The sequence below is a fragment of the Solanum lycopersicum genome, chromosome 1, assembly GCF_036512215.1.
Source record: "Solanum lycopersicum chromosome 1, SLM_r2.1".
In the NCBI taxonomy this organism is placed as follows: domain Eukaryota; kingdom Viridiplantae; phylum Streptophyta; class Magnoliopsida; order Solanales; family Solanaceae; genus Solanum; species Solanum lycopersicum.
Window position 1 is genome coordinate 66329910 of NC_090800.1, and position 15535 is coordinate 66345444.

Below are 15535 nucleotides of genomic sequence, written 5' to 3' on the forward strand. Positions count from 1 at the left end.
CTATTTGTATAAAGCAAGAGACAATTTTATATACACATGAAAATACATATATCTTTGTCCCTTACACTTATAAGTATACAATACAAATATTTCCCTAGCCAGTTTTTAGTTTTCTTTTGTCTTTCTCTCTTGCTCGCTTTATACAAACACAAAACATACAAATATAATGTATAATTTATGTTTGTATAAGAGAGAGAGAGAGAATGATATTTGATATACAAACATTTTATTTTGATTCAATTGTATAAAAATTTAAATTTTATACAGATATACAAACACATAAAATTGAATTGAGAGGATGCCAACAATTTATACAAACGAGAGACTAGCAACAATTTATACAAATGGCCTCCAGTGAAAATATTCAAATTTGAAAAGAGCCAGCTTATTATACAATGTTTCATTTGTATATATGTATATCGAAATAACCACTACCTTTTGTATATATGTATAGTGAGCATCACAAAGTTTGCTATGGAGTGCAATTATGCAAAATATAGTTGTAGCATACAAATATAATTTTTGTGTTTGTTATATGTGAAAGTTTTTCTTTATGTGAGAAAACAATTCACATCATATCATATTCATACTTAGGTGTATGTGATAATGTCCTTTTAACAACACAACAACATATCATGATCATAGACACTTCACTCTCAAAGTGTTTGTAAGCATATACAGTTACACATATTAGTTTTACTCTCAAGGCCTTAGGAATCATCATAAATCACTACAAGCCTTACTCTCAAAGCTTTACTTCTTACAACCATCATTCATACCTAGACTTCAAGACATTAGAATCACATACTTTATTCATAGGTGATTCTAATAAACAATCATAAAAAAGGTTCAACTTCAAGATTTACTAGTCATTCTCCATCACATATACTATAATCTATATCAATTCATGTCTACTTGATTTTAGTATTGAACAATTACTGTAGACATCATCAATTTTAGAAGATCGTCTCTAAGTCGTCAATTTCACCTTTCATTCCATAAACCTACATAACTTCAATTTCATTAATTTGACTAGGGTTAGTCATGTAAGACATATAATATCTTAATCATAACATAATTATATATACTAAATAAAACATAAACAAGTACTATCCACTCAATTGGAATTATACTCAACACTACCCACAATATAAGAACAAACCCTAGTTAGAATTGGTGTCATCTTTACAATTGGGGGGAGGGAATCTAGGAGGATACATGAATGGAATAAATGGATGAATAAGTCATAATACATTGGATACAAAGCCTATAAATCTTGAAACAAAGGAGGAATTTGACCTACCTTGACCCTTTTCTTTTTGAGTTTTCTAGAGAGAATTTTAGGGAGAGTTCTTTGGTGAATTGAAAATAATGATTTGGATCCATGTATTTAGGGGACTATTATATTTATATAGGTATTCTAATACTAATAAAATGACACTAGTTAATAACAAATTAATTCTAGAATATTCCCTAAACCCAAAATGTAACCGCTAGAAACACCCACAACCCCGACCTACGGGCCATTGGTGGACCCACGGGATGTGATGGACCTCCTTGGGTGGTGGTATGCAACCCAAATTTTGGTGTCTTGAACCATGACCCCATACACGAGGCATGAATCCCCTACGGTGTGTGGGTCTCCAATCGTTGGTGGGCTGTCTTTTGGACAGATTTAGGTAGTACCCTTGGTTGGTCCTTGGTGAGTCGTACCTTGACATTTAACACCTAAATCCTTCATTTTAAACACAAAAACTTCAATTCTACAATTCTAACCCTCATGTCAAACTCTGAAACCCTCGCATAAGGCTTTAGTTTCGCTAACTAGTTTTTGGGTGTTAAAGAACATGTAGAGGTATTGATTGAACACTCTATTCATACCATCAATGAAAGCCATTGAGGAATTATTCCAACAAAATGACATCACCAATAACTCATAGTGATCATATAGAGTTTGAAAGACTGTATTTGGAATGTCACTTTTCCTTAATGTCAATAGATGATACCCCGGTCAATATTCAATCTTTAAGAAGAAAAAAACATCTTAGTGTTGATCAAACAAGTCATTAATCCTTAGAAAAAGATACTTATTCTCTATTTTGACCTTTTTCAACTGTCGATAGTCATTGCACATACAAAGTGAACCATCCTTCTTTTGAACCAACAATAATGGAGCACCTCATGGTGAGATACTCAGTCTAATGAAATTCTTATCCAATAAATCTCTCAATTGATCCTTTAAATCCTTCCATTTTTTCAGAGTCATATGGTATAGAGGAAATAGAGAGGATGTATATCAGAAAGATGGTCAATACCATAGCCTATTTCTCTTTTCGTATGAACACTATGAAAGGAAATTCCAAGACTTGCGAACTATCAGGACTGACTCAAGATTAAGGGTTTCTGAATCCATATCTCTAACTTGAACAAGATTATAGATACAACCTTTCGAGATTATTTTCCTAGCCTTTAGGTAAGAGATAAGTTGACCCTTAGGCGTAGAATTTCTACCCTTCCATTCTAAGATAGGTTCATTCAAAACCTTGAATGTGACAAATTGGGTTTGACAATCTATGAAAGCATAACACTAATGAAACTAATTCATCCCAAGAATTTCATAAAATTCACATGTCTTGACAAGGTCAATTAGAGATATTCCATGACAAACTGAAGATAGGAAAATTTCATAGACTCGCCCACTGATAATGGAGTTACCAACAAATGTAGAGACTAAAGAAAAGGTTCTAAAAGGATTTTGGGACAAACATGTAACTTCATCACCACATAAGGAGTCAAAAGATAATATTACATTTATATCAAGCAATGTATAAACATCAAATCGAAAGACTCGCAACATATCGATCACCACATTTAGAAGAGCACTCATGACCGTATCGAGTCTGAAGATCATAAAATCTATTCTGATGAGGAATATTAGTCACACCAGAAGAAGCACTAAGCTATCCTATCGGACAACCTTAAACTTTATAGCTTCTGAAGGGAAATCTCTCAATTTGTGACCCGACTTTCAACAACCAAAGCATGCACCCGAACCGGCTAAGCACTTTCTTTGATGGTTCTTCCCACATCTCTTACATGTGGGAAAATTCTGACAACTAGGAGCACTACCTTGAGGCTTAGGGTTAGATACAATATCTTTCTTGAAATTTTTAGCTGGAGCAATCGATGAATTTTAATAGAAGAACTTTTGCCAAAATTGAGAGCATACATGTCCACTAAACCTAGAGTGAGAAAAATCACCACCATATGTTCTTGCCTTCTTTGACTCTCTAGCCTTTTAATTAAGTTGTTACTCCTCAATTAGTTAGGTATAGGTAATCAACATTGAGATTTACACCTTTTTTATTATATGGTAGTTAAAAATTCTTTGACCACCATTTCGAACACACCCGAAACAAACTTACTCTTTCGTGCCCTTGAGTCAGCAACCATTGTTGGAGCATACTTGGACAGTTTATAAACTTCAAAGAGTAATTTCTCACACTCATATTTCCTTGCCTTAGATTTATAAACTCTTGAATTTTAGCTTGCTTCACTTCAAATGGGAAAGAAAAGATCAAGAACTTCCATTTTGAACTTTTCCCAACCCAAGGGACTTGCTTTAATAGCCTTATCATCCTTTCATTTAGTAAACCACATTTTAAGTAACCCATTCGAGTTGGTAAATGGTCAATACCCTAGTTGTTGTCATACCCATATTTTGGTTCATGTGAGATACAACTTCCCTATTAGCTTAAGTGGTCATAGCTTAAGACAACAGTTAGAAAGAAGCTCTAAACTTGGTATGATACACTTGGTCGGCCAAAGGATCAATTGGAGCTTAGGAAACTTCTGATTCCACATTGGCACTAGTAATTATTCTCAATGAACCTCTTTATGGAGGTCCATTCTGAAAATATATAGAATAAGAGTTAGAAGGAAGACCTTTAAAATGTTCAACTCTATCACACGATTTAGAGTAATGAAAGAAGTGATGTTTTCTAAGCGCTTTGTAGCATCTTATTCATAAACGTGATGCGCTTCACACTTATACACATGACTCTACTCAATGTAACTTGTTAGATTCCTACAACCTTTATAACCTAGCTCTAGTACTAAGTTTGTCACAACCCAAACTTTTCCCTGAACGTGACATGGTGAATAGGACATTGAGAGACCATACACAAGTCAATTGACATAAGCATTACACTATGATATACAACATAAGATAGTAAAATACGAGAATGAGATATAAGTCTTGAAATCTTTATCAACATAGAAAATACCAAAAATCAGAGTATGTGACTGAATAAGCGAAAGATCAATTATGTTTAGTGAAAGCCTTTACTAATCATAGTGTGGCTTGGACAAAACCCTTAGCTTGTACATATCTGGAAATTGAAATGATTGAAAGAAATGAAATATTATAATGTTTATGCCCTCGAACTATGATGAGTCATCAATATACTACCAAATGTTGAGAAATCCACCTAGCCATGACTAGATGGTATTATCAAACAATATAGATACATGAGATACATGTGTTAGTACTTAGAATGTACTAAATATGAGGAAAATTCATTATAACGTCAACATGATAATATAATAATCTAAAACATGATAATGTGTGACCAAGTGAAACATATCAAATCATGATATGTTAAAGTCATAATCATGGAAACAAGATCAATGCAATATAGAAGTATCATAATATACGTATATAACATAAGCTAAATAAGAGAATCATATGTTTGGTAGAATGTTTATTTTTAACCGACATAGATCATGTAATATATAACATGGAGTCTGGTGTCTTACTCTCAAATATAAAAATGATTGTCCTACTTGCCAAGATAGGGTCATGTTCTAAAACTTAGGTGGATCCACTATCTAGTTTGTCTAATTGGGACATCCTACAAGGCACATAGTTTAAGGATTTTGAGAATTACCTACATTCACTCAGTGTTAAGTAAACTCCCGATGGAAATCGTAAAGTCAAAATCTTTGTAGTCTTTGAAATGGTGAGAATATAGTAACACCAACTCAATTATAAAGACTCAATAATAATCATAAGAATAACTCTTTCATAATACCATTGATTATTTTTGAAGGACATTTAATCGGAAGCATCTAAATTATGATATTCCTTTCATAGTAAAACCACACTACAATTGAAAGTGACTAATTCATGAAAATCTTTCATATTGGGAATATTTCAATCGGAATCAAACTAGAATCATAGTCGCTATAATTCCTTCATGCCTGCATAGTTTCACAATTCAATTCATAAATAGCGGAAGAACTCTATGGACCGACCTATAGTCCATACAAACTAGGGGTGAGCGTTCGGTTCTTTGATTTATCAAACTTCGGTTCAATTATTCCATTTTAAATTTTAGAAAAGTGTGCATATACCAAACCAAACTAATTATGTCCGATTCAGTTTTTTCTACTTTCCTTCGATTTATCTTTGTGTTTTCAAATTAGTTTTTGGGTGCGGATGTAAAATAAAATGAGGACAAAATCAAAGTATAAGAGATTTAAAAGTATGTTAAGAAATGATGTCTCTCGCCATGGAAAATTTATCATGCTAACTAGAAGACTATAATTAGCTTTATCAAGAACATTATGCCTCCAAATACTTCTCAGAAAAACAAGGACAGAGATGGGTTCCTTTACATAACGTACACTGATAAAAATATATTTTGGTTCCTTTTGGAAATTAATATTTGAAGCTAACTATTGAATTGTACATTTGTTGCTACTTTGATTTGTTCATGAATGATTAATTGTTATTTGATTTTTAAATTCTTGTTAAGAGAATTTCTTGATATTTATGCCCATCCCTAGTATAAACTTCTACATATTATCCTAGTTATCTGTGGAACAAAATATTGGAGACCAATATTTAAACCAAAAACCAAGAAACTCCTCCTACTAATCATGGAACTTTTTACGGCCTATAGGGATATCATGTTGAACCCCTAGTCCAAAACACCTTTGAGTCCAAACCACTTTCGTTGTACCCTGGGCTACGGACCATAGGACCTTGTATGATTTGTAGTCTCAGTTGTTGTCATGAAGTCACCTAAAATTAATAACTATTGATCTCCATCTACTGAAAGTTCTTACGGCTCGTGGAGGTTTCCATGGACCATATTGTTAGTCTGTAGACCTTCATATAGGACTTGACCTTTTTTCAATTTCTCAACTCATTTCTGCGACTAAACTCATATGGGTCGTAGGATTTCGTATAAACTGTAGGACCTTGTACAGATTGTAGGTGGTTTTGTACCACTGCACCAGCAACCAATTCTGTAACTTTTCTTTCACAACTCAACTTACCAAGTTTTGTGGTGTTACATATTACCTTGTGGACTCAATATTTTTATAGTAAAAAAAGTAAAATTTGTATGATATGCATATGCTTGAAAAATAATGATGAAATCTATAATTAAACTGGCTCACCTACGAAGCCCCTGGGGTACTTGTAACCAAGGGTGTACAAGTCGAATTGAACTCACAAACAAAATTAAATCGATAAAAAAATAATTTGTGGTTTGGTTTGGTTGGTTTGGCGTTAAAAAAAATGATCACTCTTGGTTTGGTTTGGTATTCAAAAAAAAAGTCTAATCGAACCCAAATCAAACCGACATAATATAACTATATAATTTTAATTTATTTATAATTTACTTTATTAATATATTTTTAGTTAGTTTATAGTTTTAAATGTTATATATATATATATATATATATATATTATTTCAAATTTGGGCTTGAAAATTTTTGCAAATATTTGATTTTAACCTAAGATTAGGAGTTCCAATAATATTGTTATAGTTTTTGAAATTTGAATTAACAATTTACTTTGTAAATATTTAATTTTGTATTCAGTTTGGTTATAGCCTTTGATCTTATTAATTTAACATACTAAGCATTGAGATCTCAAAAAAAAATCTTTATACTCCTGTGAATTTTCTTGTCTTTTCAAAGATTTCTATCCATTTAACATTTTTTAAGTTTACTTTATCACACATGTAAGTAAAAATATATTTTATCTCTTTTTCAAACACCGTATAGTTAAGAAATCTAAAAAACCAAAGAATCAAAAAAATCGACTAAAGCCGAAATAAAAAATTTGACTTTATGTGGTTTGATTTGATCTTTAAATTTAATAAACTGACATGTATGGTTTAGGTTTTTTTAATGAAAAAATAAACCAAATCGACCTATGTACACCCCTACTTGTAACAAATCAAAAATTGGAAGTTAAGTTTGTAAATGAGTTGGAGATTTTAGGTTATTGGTACAAATTTACGAGGTTTCTCTACGTTTCATAGAAGATTCTATGGATCGTAAAAGGAATTCGTAAAAGCTGAGTAAGATTTTGGAAAGTTTCAAGTCTAAGATGAAGGTCTACGGTGCAAGAGGATGAGTCGTTGTAATATCTAAGGGTCATAGACCAGTGCCCAAAGAAGGATGTTGGACTTGGAAGATTTTTAGCAATTGGATTTTATGAAGTGTACAAGTTGCGATGATCCGTAGAGGAGGTTCGTGGAAATGTTCAGGATTTTGGATTCCAGTACTTGACCCTACGGCTGACCAGGATGGTCAATAGAAATTCTTATGGACCTTAGGTCAAAGTCGTTGAACCCTTTGACAATTATAACTCAGGGTTAATTTAGTCATTTCCTATCCTTTTAATTAATAAACTACATCATTTCTAAGCTATTATAAGACCATGAAAATGATTTGACTCTTATAAAGCTACCCATTCCCTCACATTCTCTCCAATTCTCTTAAAAGCTCTTAAGGAAAGGGTTTCTTCAGGGCTTCAAGGCTTCTTATCTACTCTTTGGGGATTTGATCACCAAAATTTGTGGAAACTTCACAAATGGATTTCTCTCATCCATTGAGTCCCAAAGGATACTTAATTTTCTTTTTGAATTTCACCCAAATTCTAAGGTCTCATGTCAAATCTTAATGGTTTCAATATATTATGATTCAATTGTTATTATTTGATATTATTATGTATAAAACACATTTTTTGTAATGGATTTAGTCCGTAGAGAGAGCTACTTAGAAAGTAGAAGCAATCATGATAGTCAAATATCCTCACCTTTTTCCTTCCGATTCTATTTTGAACTTGAAGTAATAGTTCCCTTCCAGTATCTCAGTTTACTCTTGTATAATTCAATATCGGCATATTGTTCCCTCAATTATCCTTGCATTTAATCATATTTGGAAGTTCATGAAACTCAGTTGAGTTAGATATTAGTTTCTAATATTCAGTTGGTAGGGATTTTAGGTCTTTCCTCTAAACTCAGCTTGTTTAGACTTCGTTCGAGGATGAATAACCCCAAGGGGAAGATATTATAACACATTGAAAAATTAGAACTAAGATTAAAAAAGAGAGAAGGGAAAACAATGAAGGAGGTCCATGGGCTGTGAAAAGGATCACGACCCATCAAATTGCTTGTGGTCGTCCACCACACAAAATGTGAAAGACCACGAACTACTAAAGGTTCTATGGAGATCCACATGGGTTGTGAAGTGGACCATGAGGGGAACACAGAACTACCATGGTTACTGTGAAGTACCATGAACCACTAGACAGTTTGTGGAGCTTCACGTGAAGTGGCTTGTGAAAGGGGATTGATAGACTTTGAGGTTTAGTCAACTTCAAATGATATATATTTTAGCACCAAAATGATTTAGGTGGACCACGACCTATCAAATTAGAGGTATTTGAAATTGTTTCCAAGCACCATGTTTGCCTAATTTTGAGCCTGAAGTAAAATTTTATGCTCGTTTTAGTAAAGCCTGTCGGGGAGAGCATATTCATGATGTTTTACCCACTCCAGCTCCCCAAAATAGTCTGATTTTTCCTCCACGACAATAAGGATCTAAAAGAGTCTGTTGCTCATGACGGCCTGTAAAGCTATTCTGAATTCAATTCGTCATCTTTTAAGTGAGGTTTCACCCCTCACAGTCACTGATTAAGCACCACAAAATTCTAAATGGTTCGGGGAGCTCCACACAAATTGTAAAGTTGTCCGTGAAGGAGACTTGCCAAACTTACAATTTAGGCTCAACTTCAAATGGTCATAAAATTCAGCCTAAAATGAATTAGGTGTCTCATGACCTATGAAAGTAAAGATCTTTGAATCTTTTTTCCAAGGCCACCAAGTTTGACTAATTCCAATCTACGGGTAAAAAGTTATGTCTATTTTAGTAAAGACGCACCATCATGACCATGACGGCCCGTGAATCCCCTCTTGAAGTCAGTTTAACCGCATTTAATGCTTAAACTATGTTACTTATTAATATTTTCCCTCACGCCTTTGGTACTTAAACTACGTCATTTAATGCTTAAGCTACGTTGTTTTACTCGGTCTAAGCTTAGTAAACTAGTCGAAAACTACCTAAAACCCTCATTCTCCTAAAATCATCTAACTTAGAATGAATAGAAGATAAAAAGATGATAATCTTCCCAAGAACAAGTAGAGTTCTTCTTCATGTTCAACCCCGATTTCCAAAGGAATTCTCCGTAGATTTCATCGGCAAGTATGTGGAATTTCACTAGTGGGTTCCTTTCACTCATTAGGTCCCTATAATTCAGTCAGTTCCTCAAAGTTATGATAAAGTTTTAGATATAAAGTTTCCTAAACCTTAAAAATCAATTGAAAGTTAATTAATAAGTTCCGTTGCACTAACTACCTCTTTTCTTGAAGAATTAATGTAATCCCACTTATAGAACTCAGAACCCTAGTTTGTATTCATCATTAGTATTTCATAAAATATACTTTCTATAAAAATTTGTCAAAAAATCATGCTTGAGATTTTGAATGTCATATCTTTTAGTATATTTATATGCAGTCTCAACATAGCAAGTTAGTATTTTGAGCGACGCAGTATTTCAGTTGCATTTTAGCTTTTCATTTAGTTTGGACTGGACTTAGCATTGAGTTAGACTAGGGTTAAGTTTACCCTCAAAGTCCCAAAACTACGTCTCAACGTAGGTTCAGAAGTCCCCTATATTGGGCATAAGTTTTAGTGATCACTCCAAAGTCATTCCGTTATACCCTTGGCAAGATATATTGTGTTCTCTCGATAGGGTGTATACATCATACTCTTTGTTTAGCTCACGTGGTTTATGTTGACTAATAATATCTCCCATGGTCATACTCTCATTACATTGACCATGTTATCAACATTCATTTCAATATTCAATTCAACATATTAGTTACATGATTAGTACTTGGTCATTGCATTTAGCTGAGATTTCAGTTATATTTCAGTACAATCTATTTTTATATTTAGCATTATATTGTTCAACTATATCATTGTTTAGATAGCATGCATGTTCTATACATTCAAAGTACTGATGCATACTTTGTGCTACATTATTTTATGATGTATGTTCAGACACTCGTCATTTAGATCACGCTTGGTCGATTTCCAGCCTATCCTCAGCAGCTTCAGTGATGAGTCCTCTAGTTCAAGTACGTTTATTTTTTATTGATTTAGTTAGTTATTTTCAGTCTTCTGATTATTTCTTTAGAGTCAGCTCTTGTTCCAACAACTCATCAATAGTAGAGGTTTTCATACATAAAGTGAGTATTCAGTTGTTTGGGGTTGCTTTCCATTGACATGTTCAAATATACTCTCATTTGGAGTCCTTAAATTTGACTCAGTTATTAGTTATGCTTCCGATTATGTTTGTTATCTTTTCAGTATGTTTGTGCTATTTCAAACTCAAGGTTAGCTTGGGGTCACTCGTGATCCAAGGTCCCGTGTTACATCTAGGGGATAGCCTCGGAGCATGACATTGTCATTAGATAGCGCACCTCCTTTGATATCCAATCAGTTATTTGTTAGAGCCATGTAATTTTGAGAGTAAAAAATGTCATCAATTTGTATTGTAATGTGATATTTTTATTATCTTATTAATTTACTCAAAACAGTAGCGAAGGCACTTCTAAAAACTGACATATTATGAGTAAGAAGCAAAAGATAATCAGCTTTTTTGTCTGATAATCATTTTATTTCATAATGTAATGCTTGAATATTAGAATAGTCATATTTTTATCGGATGTATGAAATGAAGGATGAAAACTTCAAATGTCGAACAGTTAAAAAGATAAAAGAAAAGGTAAGATTTTCTTTGTTAGAATAGTTAAATTCTGCATCAAATATCAATTTTAAAGATTGTGATCTCGAAGTTACGAATGATATGCCCTGAAAGTCAAGAGATGTTTCAGAGTTGAAGTCTCATATTAATAAAGATAGAAATAAGTATAATATACTAGATCAAGAAAAATCAACTTCATTAATGATGGTCTACCTATATTAGGTGAATTGTATACACCAAATGGTCTTACATGAAAGGGCAATGCATATGCAATTCGAAAAATGTTAGGACAATTAAGAGTGGAAAAGATCAAAAGACTGTACAACTTAGAGTGTGTTTGGTATGAAGAAAACCATTTTCTGGAAAATGTTTTCCTATTTTCTCATGTTTGGTTGGGACAAAAGTTTTGGAAAATGTTTTCCAAATGAACTCAAATGACTTCCCTTCAAAAATTAAGGAAAACATTTTCCAAAACTCTCCTCCAATTTTAAATTATATATTTTTTGGAAAAAAACAACAATTTAAAAAAAATTCAAATAAAATTTTATTTTTTTTACTCGATCCCTGACCCTCACCCACCCACCATCGGCCAGCCCCCCTCCCCTCCCAAAAAATAATTTTGCTTTTTAAAAAATTTTCCGACTTCAAATTTCCTCCCCCTCCCCCCCCCCCCCCCCGGCCAGCCCCCACCCACCCCTAACCCTCAAAAAAATTAATTTTATTTTTTAAAAATACAATAAAGTTCAAATTTTTATTTTTTCACTCCTACCCATCCCCCAACCCAATCCTCTACCACCACCCCAAATAAAAATTGTTTTTCAAAAATATTTTTCAATTTCATTAATTATTTTCTACTCTAGTTTAAATAAAAGATGTCTCTCAAAATCATTTTTCATTTATAAATCAAACACAAAAAATCATTTTCGAAAAATATTTTCCACTCACCAACCAAACATGAGAAAATAAGTCCAAAATCTACTTGTTTTTCAGGAAAACAATTTCCATGGAAAACATTCTCCTTCATACCAAACATACCCTTAGTATTAACTTATTTTAGAGTATGGTGCTTAAATCTTATAGGTACGATCAATTTTATCTTTATTATATGGACAAACGATTCAACAGGGGAAAGAAATTTTCTTTTAAAAAAATGAGGCATAAAAAATGAATTTGTTAAAAAATCAAGCTCATAAGAATATAATCATAAACCAATGTATAAAATTGTTAAAGTAAAACAAACCAATATGTTTTACATTTTCATATATCTAATATATACTAAAATAAATTATTAGTATAAGAGGAATTTTTAAAAATATAAATATGTACAAGAAAAAATAAGTAAAACGTGTTCCTGCTCACAAATGTTTCAACTATAACACTTTTGCGAAGTGTTATAACATTTAGAGCATACTCGTATTGATAACGTATTATAAAATCAAGCTCTAGCCCATTGAGAGTGAGTTTAGTTTTTCTTTAGCTCATGTTTTGGTTGATCTCGTTATGAGAATCAAGATATTATTTGCATAAAATCAAGTATGTACTTTCTAAAATATTTTTATGATTTAAAATACAATAGTATTCAGTCACTAACAATTATCAGGAACCAAAGGCATATACAACTATTGGTTGAATATGACATGCTATAAAAAAACTTCTTAAATGGAAGAAGGTATAAAAATTTAATAGCATGAGTTTGAATATTATTTTGATTGTTTTGAAAGACTCAAAGGGTAAGTCATGTTGTACTTCGGTCTATTATACCGTTGGTTAAGGGTAAGACGGATTCAAGTTTCATCGCACCAAAAGGGTAAGACATCATGTTAATGTCCGGATACACCATAATGAAAAATATTTGAGGATAAGATGATAAATTCAAGCACCAAAAGGCTAAGACATCAATTTGAGTTTTGATGCACCATGATCGGATTTCAGTCCTATAGAATTATGGCGTAACACGCCTTATATGGGTAAGACATTGAGTTTGAGACAATGCACTGCGATGATATAATGATGACTAAGAAAAATAATATATTTTTGATGAAAAGCCTTGAAATTTGTCCCATTGAATTTGCTCCATCCTTGAAAAGAATGTGGTAGCAACATATGATAATTTTGAAATCTGATGTTGACTTACTTCATTCTATTGTATGAATGTGGTAGCAGTAAATAATTAATATGAAAGATGACAAATGATTAACGATATGAAAAAGGGCATGAAGGACGGAATTATAATAGTCATCATTGTGGTAATTATAAAAGAAATAACACTATGGATTCTCCAAATAGTCCTTCGAAATGTGAAGGCAGTTTTCACCATTAAAATGGTATGAAAGGACATTGGACTTGTGAATGTTGTCAACCCAATAATTTGACAAGTTTATAAATCCTCCATCATAAGACAAGAAGATAAAGTGATGGTACACTTTATCTTTCAAAGTGATGTTGAGGTGTGTCATGGAAATATGATAAATTTTTAAAGCCATGACAATGTCCTTATAATGCAAATTTATGAAGTACATATAAATGATTAGTCCATTCCTTGAAGAGAATGTGACTTGTGATGAGTATCGTGAAGGCTCGATCATTCTATAAGAGAATGGGTCCAGATGTGATAAAATCATTATGGGTTGGATATATGCCACAATTCACCTCTATTGAAGGTTTGAGAAAAAATGATATATGTCACATCTCATCTCTACGGGAGATTTGAGAGAAATAAATAAAATTTATTTGACATGAACGGTCAATGGTCGCGTGTGTTAATACATCGTTAATATTATGGTATGTTTATTATGAACTACCAAAAGGGATAAAAGAAAGAAGTAATTCTTGCATATAAAGGTAGTGGCCATGATCAAATATATTGTGTGACAATACAAATTTGTCATTGGTTGTGTACCTACGGTACAACAAAAGTAAAGAAAGAAACATGTCTTGTTCGTAATAATTTTAATCACGAAAATAATGACATAATTTCTCCTTGAGGAGATGTTCACTATATAGATGGTGTCATGGAATATGTGATAGTACACAAAATTAATTGCAAGCTCTAACGAGTTGTGTTATTATCAGAGGAATAACATTGGGGTTGTAGTAAGTCTCAATAAAAACTTTTTTAAGTTTCAGATGAATTAAAAAGAAATATTGAGACTATAAATTACGAATGGATTTAATATCTTTAAATTACTACAACCAAAGCGGGTTATAAATATTAATGTAAACGATACCCATTTTTTCCTCTTGTTTGTTGCATACATACATGGACATGCTGATGAAATCACATGTAAAAGTAAACTAAAAGTGCACTGAAATAAAGATCAGTTGGCATGATCAGTTGTCCATTACGATTAAATGTGATGCAAATATAATTGAGAATTCATGTGGCTTATATGATGAAGAAATAAAAGATTCTTCAAGAATTCTCTTGTGTTGCTTGTTTTCATTGTACCAGCTAAGGTTCGGATTGTAATTTCCTGTAATTTTTGGAACATATAAAAAGGTGAATATGGGCTCATTCATCTGCCATGTGGATCATTTGCAGCTATATGATAGACGTATCTATGCGATTATCACATGTGCTTTATTGTCAACTTACAAATTGGTGTTTGTAAGGTTGTTTGCTCGAATTGTTATTGATAATGTTGATTGATTTAGCAGAAATTATATGCCTCCAATTATAGTTAAATTATGATTATGAGAACAAAACTCTCAAATAAGATTTGGTATGACATATTTATTTAACATGTAGCAACACATGTATGCATTAAGTCAACAAAGTTTCCCCATTAAAATTGGTTCAGGATCAGGAACCATATAATTTTCATCTAAAATGTTGAATGTGCGGTTATGATTTTAATTGCTCCACCACGCACAAAGATGAATTCCCTAATAAGGTTGGGGTGAATGTTAGACTTTCTAACATTACGAGGACATGATTGACAGCTGAAAATTATGTGTGAGGATAATTATGAATTATCTAGATCCTCGTTAAATAAATATGTGAACTTACAGTTCAAGGGATAATTCATTTGCATAATGTTGCAAATTAATTGCCAGATGAATGTACTGACTCTAAGAAATAATTTAGCTGCAAATGCTCCAATGTGAAGTTCTCGAAGGACAGAGTCTATGATACGTCGGAAGCGTATTAAACTAGTCGCTTCCAAATATAAAATTCCTTGAAGAAGGAGAGGAGCAAATGATCAATATGGTCATAATAATGAGGCAAGTGCTATAAGAGAGCACCACGACATAACAATTCATAAAACCTTGAAAAAAGTTCAAGTACCTGAAAATGATGAAAAATGAAAAGATCTCAATAAGTTATGTCATGTTGGAACCGATATCAAATAACCGTCGACGGTATCTTTGATATGAGATAACGCTCAATGATATAAATTG